Source organism: Oryzias melastigma, linkage group LG5 (genome assembly GCF_002922805.2).
Source record: "Oryzias melastigma strain HK-1 linkage group LG5, ASM292280v2, whole genome shotgun sequence".
NCBI classification, from domain to species: domain Eukaryota; kingdom Metazoa; phylum Chordata; class Actinopteri; order Beloniformes; family Adrianichthyidae; genus Oryzias; species Oryzias melastigma.
In genome coordinates this window covers 33,246,808-33,254,374 of record NC_050516.1, presented here as the reverse complement: position 1 = coordinate 33,254,374, position 7,567 = coordinate 33,246,808, and the positions used below count along the sequence as shown (strand labels likewise).

At 39.5% G+C, this 7,567-nt stretch overlaps 1 long non-coding RNA gene across 1 annotated transcript in view; it reads right to left on the bottom strand.

Annotated features, from left to right (window-relative positions):
* LOC112145557 overlaps window positions 1-475 on the bottom strand; it is a 26,144-nt gene extending 25,669 nt beyond the window's left edge. The window contains exon 1 of the long non-coding RNA XR_002919095.2: window positions 280-475. This is a non-coding gene — a long non-coding RNA (uncharacterized LOC112145557). The remainder of the gene's footprint in view (window positions 1-279) is intronic.
* Between the last annotated feature and the right edge of the window lie 7,092 nt (window positions 476-7,567).

Sequence of the window (7,567 nt, the reverse complement as noted above, 5' to 3'; positions counted from 1 at the left end):
ACTTAGCTACAATGTTCAGTTCTTTTGGTCTTCAATAAGACTTGTTATGTTACCACTTGAACATGCAGATTAACCATTGAAGAAGACCAGAACCACCAGGAACGTTCTGAGCTTTTAATTTCTTCTCCAGATGGTGAAAACTGTAACAAATATACTAGACGCTCTAAAAAAATGGTGATGAAATAAAAGTATTTCATCAACACTTTAACGTAATAATCTTATACAAATAATACCAAAATATGTTTCCCTGAATGTACATAAACAAAATTATAAACTTACAGTATTGCCCCGACAGAGCTTGAGTGTGGATGGCGACAGATATCTTAGCCCACGTACTGGATTTCGCCCGCTCTAAAAACATGAAACCGAAAACCGGAAGTTACATGGGAAAACCGGAAGTTGCTATTTTTGGCAACTTTACCTTTTTTTGCTTGTTTCTTTTTTCTTAAAATCTTTAATAAACCTCTATCAACATATGAATTTAATGAAATTATAAATTACCTCAAGGCAACACAGGATTCATTGGTTTATAAAAAGTAAAATATGATACAAGATACAGAATGAAGAAAACAAACTTCCATTGAACTGCTATAAGTTTGCTATCTTGGATGATGTCACCAGGGACAAACTAATGATGGAGTCATCCAAAAAAAAGTAGAGAAACATGAGGGCCTCCCACACACAAGGCTGGAGGACGAGGCTGCTATCTCTACCTGTGAAGGCTTTACAGGATCTACTCTGCTCAGCAAACACTGCAATCAGCATCACAGGGGACAACAGAGGGAGAACCACGCACAGCATTCAGGGAGACTACAGATTCTGAGGATTAAGCAGGCAGCTTCATGGAAGGGCTGCTGGGCACAAGCTGAAACGAAAGAATCTGCTGATCAGAATACAAAGCTGACAGAGAAACTCATACATGAAAGCCGACCACACAAGCCTCAGTCTTCAATGAAATTTAGCAGAAGTTTTGAGTACTTTAAATGTAATTTTTCATTTAAAATAAAATGTTTTTAAGAAAAAATGGGATAGACTGAACTAAATAAATTATTTAACTGATTTAAATTTTTTTTTCTGTATTTGTTCAAAGCACAGATGAACTTCTGTGAAGGATGAAGCTTTTTTACCCTCTTCAAGGCAAGCCTGAGAGAATAAAACATGAAAACATGGACATTTTATGTCTCCAGAATAAGAAGATATAATACTATTCTGCTTGAGGTGGGGTTCTTCTGAGCAGTTTGAAAGATGGTGGAATGCAGACCAGGTTGGTGGGGTAGCACTGCCTCCCCCTGAACAACTCCCATCCCCTCATTGTAGTCCTAGCACACCCTCCTTGCAGATTCCAGTGTCAGTTAATTGGACAGGGAGAGTGGGCTGAGGAGGGAAGCGTTCAGGCCCATTAGCAATCCTCCTGTGGAAGGCTCAGCCGAGAGGATCACAGACTCACAAATAGGAGGATTAAAATAATCAATAGGCTTCTCTCTCTCTTCCTGCACAGCCAGACAGACCACACAAACACAAGGATGCAAACTCACAACGTAACACATTTGTGAACACACTTGCAAGAGCAAATACAAACACACCAAAGTCTAAGGAATACTAGTTCTAGGAGCAATTCTCTTCTCACAGTGTTGTCTCTGGATTTCCACAAATTAGTCTGGGTCATGTCGAACAGACACTCAGAGCGACACTTGCACACTTGGACACACACCTTTTCTCTGTTAATGAAGGTTAATTTCAGCCTCTTACTGAATGAGGATCAGTAAAAGGTCAGAGGCATGAAAAAACAGTGCCACAGATGAAAAACGTCTCCTGTTCGGGTTTTTAATTATTTACTGATATTTATTTTTACTAAATATCTTTTGTTTTTACACAGACATCGTTTTCTTTGGAATGTCCTTTAATGATGCATGATTATGTATTTTTTGTCATGAAATACTTACAGACATTATAACTAGGAAACTAACATGAGTGAGGTAAAAACATAAATGAGAGGATACTCACGTGTAGACTAGGGCTGGGAATCCCTGGGTACTTTGTGATACGGTACACAATACATGGCTCACAATATCGATAATATCACGATACTGCGATTATTGGTTAAAACCACCTCTAATAACAATATTTGCAAGTCTACTTTGACAGAACAAACTGGGAGATGAGGAAATTTGAGTGTTCAGTGTCTGCTGAGTTACAAACAGATCTGTACCTGTACAGCCAAAGTCTTGGATGACCTGGGAGGTCAAGTGACTTCTTAAAGAAAGAAACTCTGCTTTCAGGTTTGGAAATTGAGTTAGCAAAACAGTGCTGCCCAAGCTAACCTAAAGAGATGCTATGAAATGCCCCATGTTGTTGTGTTTTGTTTTTTGTTCTTGCAGGTCAGCAGTGACATCTTCTGGATTCCCTCCTCCATTTGAGGTCCCACTTTTTAACCCTGGTGCTCTCTTATGGGGTCCAGATGACCCCAGTCTTACATTGAGGTGCTAGCCTTCGAAAAGGTGGACAAGATTTCATGTCTGTCATTGGACACCAGTAAAGACCGACAATCATTGAAAAAAATGTTCAGCGCACTGTCTTGTGGGGTCCCGATGACCCCACTTTTAATGTAACAAGCCTAGAAGAGCGGAGAGGAAGTGTCTTTTGCAATTGGTGTTTGAGCATTGAGCACTCCATGTTTTTGAGTTATCTTACTTCTAGACCTGTGGTTTATTAAAACCTTTGCTATTTCAAGGAACTGCATCATGTTGTTCCTGCTGGGTCTAACCTGCCCGCCAAGCATCAGAAAGGCCAGAAGGGTTCTCAGATGGAGGCTTGAGACCATTTGGACTGCAGGTTTCATTAATTTCAGGACCAATCCCAGAGCTTGTGAGGGTGACGCCACAAAGCTGATGTAGACAAAGTCCTTCCAGGATATCCTGGGTCTCCCCTGGAGTCTTTGTCCAGTGGGACCTTATTGAAACACCTACCAAGAGAGGCATTCAAACCAGATGAAGGAGCCACCTCAGCAGGCTCCTCCCAATCTGGAATAGCAGCAGCTCTATTCTGAGCTACCCCTGAGTGACCAAGCTCCTTAGACTTTCTCTAAAGTTGTTAATTTCACACTCTGATATTCCCTCACTTGTGAACAAGACACCAAGATACTTAAACTCCTCCACCTGGAGAAGGAGCTCTCCACCCACCCAGAGAGAACACATTACCTTTCTCTGGTTGAGAACCAAAGTTTCAGACTTGTGCTGACCCTCATCCCAATCACAATCAGCCACAAAACCAATGCATGCTGGAGCTTGTTGTCCCTAAAGCAGATCTCCTTCAGTCCTGGCTGGACCAAGAAATTCTGTACATGAATATTATGACAGCACCGCCATAATCCAGCATGAGCTGGAAACAAGTCCAACTACTGCTAAGTGTGTGGACAAAGGTCCACCTCTGGTCATACAGAGACAGAATAGCCTTCAGCTAGGCTACCTGGAACAACATGAACGCCATGAGGAATGCTGTTAAACGCCTTCACCAAAAACTCTTGTTCCTGATTTTGGGGTCTGACTAAATCTCTTCTCCAGCTGTTATGGTTTGGCAGATCCCTGTCCTCATGTCTCCTTCTTTTGGTTATTTCGTCTGTCGATGTCCCATGGTCTCTTTCTGCTGGTTTCTGTTTTGTCTCCACATGTGTGTATGATTGCAGGTGGGAACTTCTGACACACCTGCAGTTACCCAGCCAGTCCATCACCTAGTTGCTCTTTGTCCACTAGCCTGACCAAACCCTTGGATTATCTTCATCATTTGGACAGCAGTTGCTACCATTCACATCATCTAGTGGTGGAAAAAATGGACTGATTGGGTGATGAGTCAATTTCAAAATGCTGATCTTAATAAAATGGAATATTTCATGAGAAGACGATAAAACTTGACTATCTAGTGGAAGTAAAAGTCGTAACAAGCTATGTCCTAAAAATGAGATTTCAGTAATGGTCACCTTTATTAGCATATGACACAACATGCTTAAAGGTGCCACGCTGGCGTCAGCCGGATTCTGAATCAGCACCTCTTAAAGATATAAAAGCCATAAAAAATCGTTGTGGGGGTGCCAAAACCACGTTTGTTCAAAAATCAGCTTCACAACTGGACTGTCTCCTCCAAGGACAGAATACTTCGGTCCTGCTCACATCTGTTCTCCTCCCATGTCTCCCCTTTCTGCTAAACTGCAGTCTGAAATGTTTTGGAAGAAGCTTTTTAAAGTGTTTTTTTACGTGACAGATTCTGTGACACAAATCATCCAATGTGGATCTGGTCTTGCCTGTTTTATCTTGTGCCCTTAAATCCTGTTTCTAAGCAGATTTTCCTACATTTCTATTTTAAAATGAAACTTTGATTGTATAAATTTTATTTCATGCACTTTTTTCTTCTTCTTGCCTGTCTGCTTCAAGTGTCTCATTAGCACACTTACTCAGGCACTTCTACAGTGGGTCATTTAATTGCAAAGGAGGTCAGTTTTTATAGGAGTTCTGGAAAAATTGGGTTTTATTTTTTTCTGTTGGCATTTATCCAAAAAGTGTAATGGTGTTATTCTTTGTTTGTTTGTTTTTTTAACCATTACATTTTGGTGCATGTTACTATGTCCTGTGAGTTGGGAAAAATCACATGTAACTACATATTTATCTTGCTGTCTTTGTTTTTTGTTGACCATGTCCTCAAAAATGCTCAAAAAGGCCTGTATCATTCTATTCTACTGTTTTTCTGCATAAACTACCTCCATATTTATGATAGTATATTACTATGCTAATTATTAATCAAATGTTCCTCAAATAGATGCTTGAGTTTGTAACATGTGATAAAAGAGCTCTGGTGAGTCAGAATCTTCCAGGTTTCTGAACAGGTTTGCTAATCGACCAAACAATAAAAAGTACAAGTTTATTCCAGAAAACAAACCAAGCTTTGTTCCACCCCGTTGGAATCAGAATCAGAGGCCACACACCAACTGCTGCCACTAAAACAGAAGACGGGGGGCAAACGGTCTTCGACCGGACGAGGACACGAGCCGGCAGCTGTTGTCACTGAAAGGTGAGCTTTACTCGACTGTCATATCAGGAGATTCAGGGGGGTGAGAGGGCAAAGGTGACGTCCAACACTTGTGTCACCTGGAGGAGAGGCTGAATGGAGAAGCTGTCACGACAAACACCGAACCATCTGGACTGCAAACACAGAAATCTTCCGTCAGAGACAAAGTCAGAGCTCAGAGAAACCTCCAGCAGCCGTCAAGAAAACGAGAAATACGACGTTCATGATTCAGTATGAAAAGTACAGACTCAGCAAAGCTCTGTGGAGGAACGTCTGTCCATCTGTGTGTCTGTCTGTCCATCCTTCTGTCCATCCATCCATCCATCCTTCCATCCATCCATCCATCCATCCATCCATCCATCCATCCTTCTGTCCATCCATCCATCCATCCACCCATCCATCCATCCATCCATCCGTCCATCCATCCATCCGTCCATCCTTCTGTCTGTCCATCCATCCATTCGTGCATCCTTCCATCCATCCATCCATCCATCCATCCATCCATCCATCCATCCATCCATCCTTCCATCCATGGTAATGTGCTCCAAAAACGACTGAGTATAAGAAAATCCTAACAATACCAACCCAAATAGATGCTAACTTGGAAAAACTTTCACTGATCGGAGAAAACACAATCAAATGATTTAAACCAAAGTATTTCAAATACTCTGTCAGACCCATTGACTGTAAACGAGAACTGGACTGAGTGACCCATTGATAACCATTCCTGCTCTGATAACTTTTATTTTAACCCCTTCTTGATAATTCTTACATGCTAATACACACATGCAGGAACAGAACACGCTAACTCCACAGAAAGAACCTGTTAACGAGCCAGAACCAGGATGTACAATCTCATCAAGACCCCCCCCCCCACGTACACACACACACACGATGAGTTTAAATGATTCATCATCAGTCCCCATAGAGTCTTTATACTTTAACTGAACTGGTTCCTGTAGTTAAACAGAAAAGAATGATTCCTGAACGGCTGAACGAATAAAGAACATTAAAGTCTTGTTTCTACATCTTCATCTGTCTGCTTTAGCTTGTTAAATGATCAGGATTTCATACCTGACCAACCAGAACAAAGGGTAAACTTTTCTTTTAAGAGGCCTTGAACACCAGCAGGTGTTTGTGTGCTGATGTGTGTTTCAGACGACAAAGGAAATGTTTTTAAATCATCTCATCCTGGCTGAAGGACGACACCGTCAGTTTAATGAGCTTCAGCATGTGGAAACACAGAGTTGTTCAAGCTCACTGCAGCTTCAAAATGTTTAACAACACACTCAACCAGTGATGTTATCTGTGACACGGGGCTTCAGACCACGCCCCCAAACTCGGTGGGTTTTTTTCTCTGCAGGACTGTATGGTGTTATATATTAGTCAAAACTCCAACAGAAATAGGACATCTCCATCCTCCTGCGAACAGAAAGTCATCCCGCTCAGGAGAAAGTCTACTTCCCCGCATGGAGAAATGGCATGACAACAGAAAGGCGAATATGTGGGGGTGCACTGTAAAGATGTTCTGAGAAGTTATAAGATTTACTGTGTTCTTTTAAATGCTGCCACAGTGACGAATCTTTCTGACACTTTGTTTACCAGTAAACTGAATTAAAACAGTAACAATAAAAACATTCAATTATAGATATGAAGGATTTTTTAATGGACCAATCAGAAGAGAGCGAACACAGCCACAACGCCACAACATGATGCTTGTCTGGTCATTATCTTTGATTGATTTGAGAAGTGATCGTTCTGTTTTCGGTTTGTTTTGTGTTTCCTCTGCAATGGAAAAAACGATTATATTCGGTCAAATCAGGATCAGATTAAAGTGAACAAAAAACGGATTGAAAACATGAAAAGAACTGAAAAAAAATAAAAAACAAGATATTGTAAATAGAAAAAATGAAACTTTGAAAAAAATGTTTTGAAAATTGAGGGGAAAAAATGAAAACTCGAAATAAATCTTGAAAATTGGAAGAAAAAAAATAAAAATTTGAAAAAAATGTTTTTTATAAAAATTTGGAAAAAAAGAAATACAAAAATCTTGAAATTAATCTTGAAAACATGACAAAATACTGAAGACTTGAATTTTAAAACTGTAAAGGAAGAAAATATCAATTGAAAAATAATTTATCTATTAGTAACATCAGTAACAGTAACTGCTTTGAATTTTCAACTTTTTTTTTGCTTTCCTAATTCATTTTCAGTTCTCAGTTTGGAGTTTCAATTCTGATTTTTAAGTTTACGCCGTCAAACTGATCCTAATTTTACATGGGGGTGGGGAATGATTCATTTTAAGTTTTTGTTTTTTATTTTTCCAATTTTTTAACTTTTTTTTCACATTTTCTTTTTTTAATTTTCAAGATTTTTTTCAGGTTTTCAATATTATTTTTAATTTTCTATTTTTTCTGAGTTTTCTATTTTTTATTTCAAATTGTCAAAACTTTTTTTTAATTTCTCTTTTCTTCAAATTTACAGTCTATTTTTCAAGTTTTCAATCTGTTTT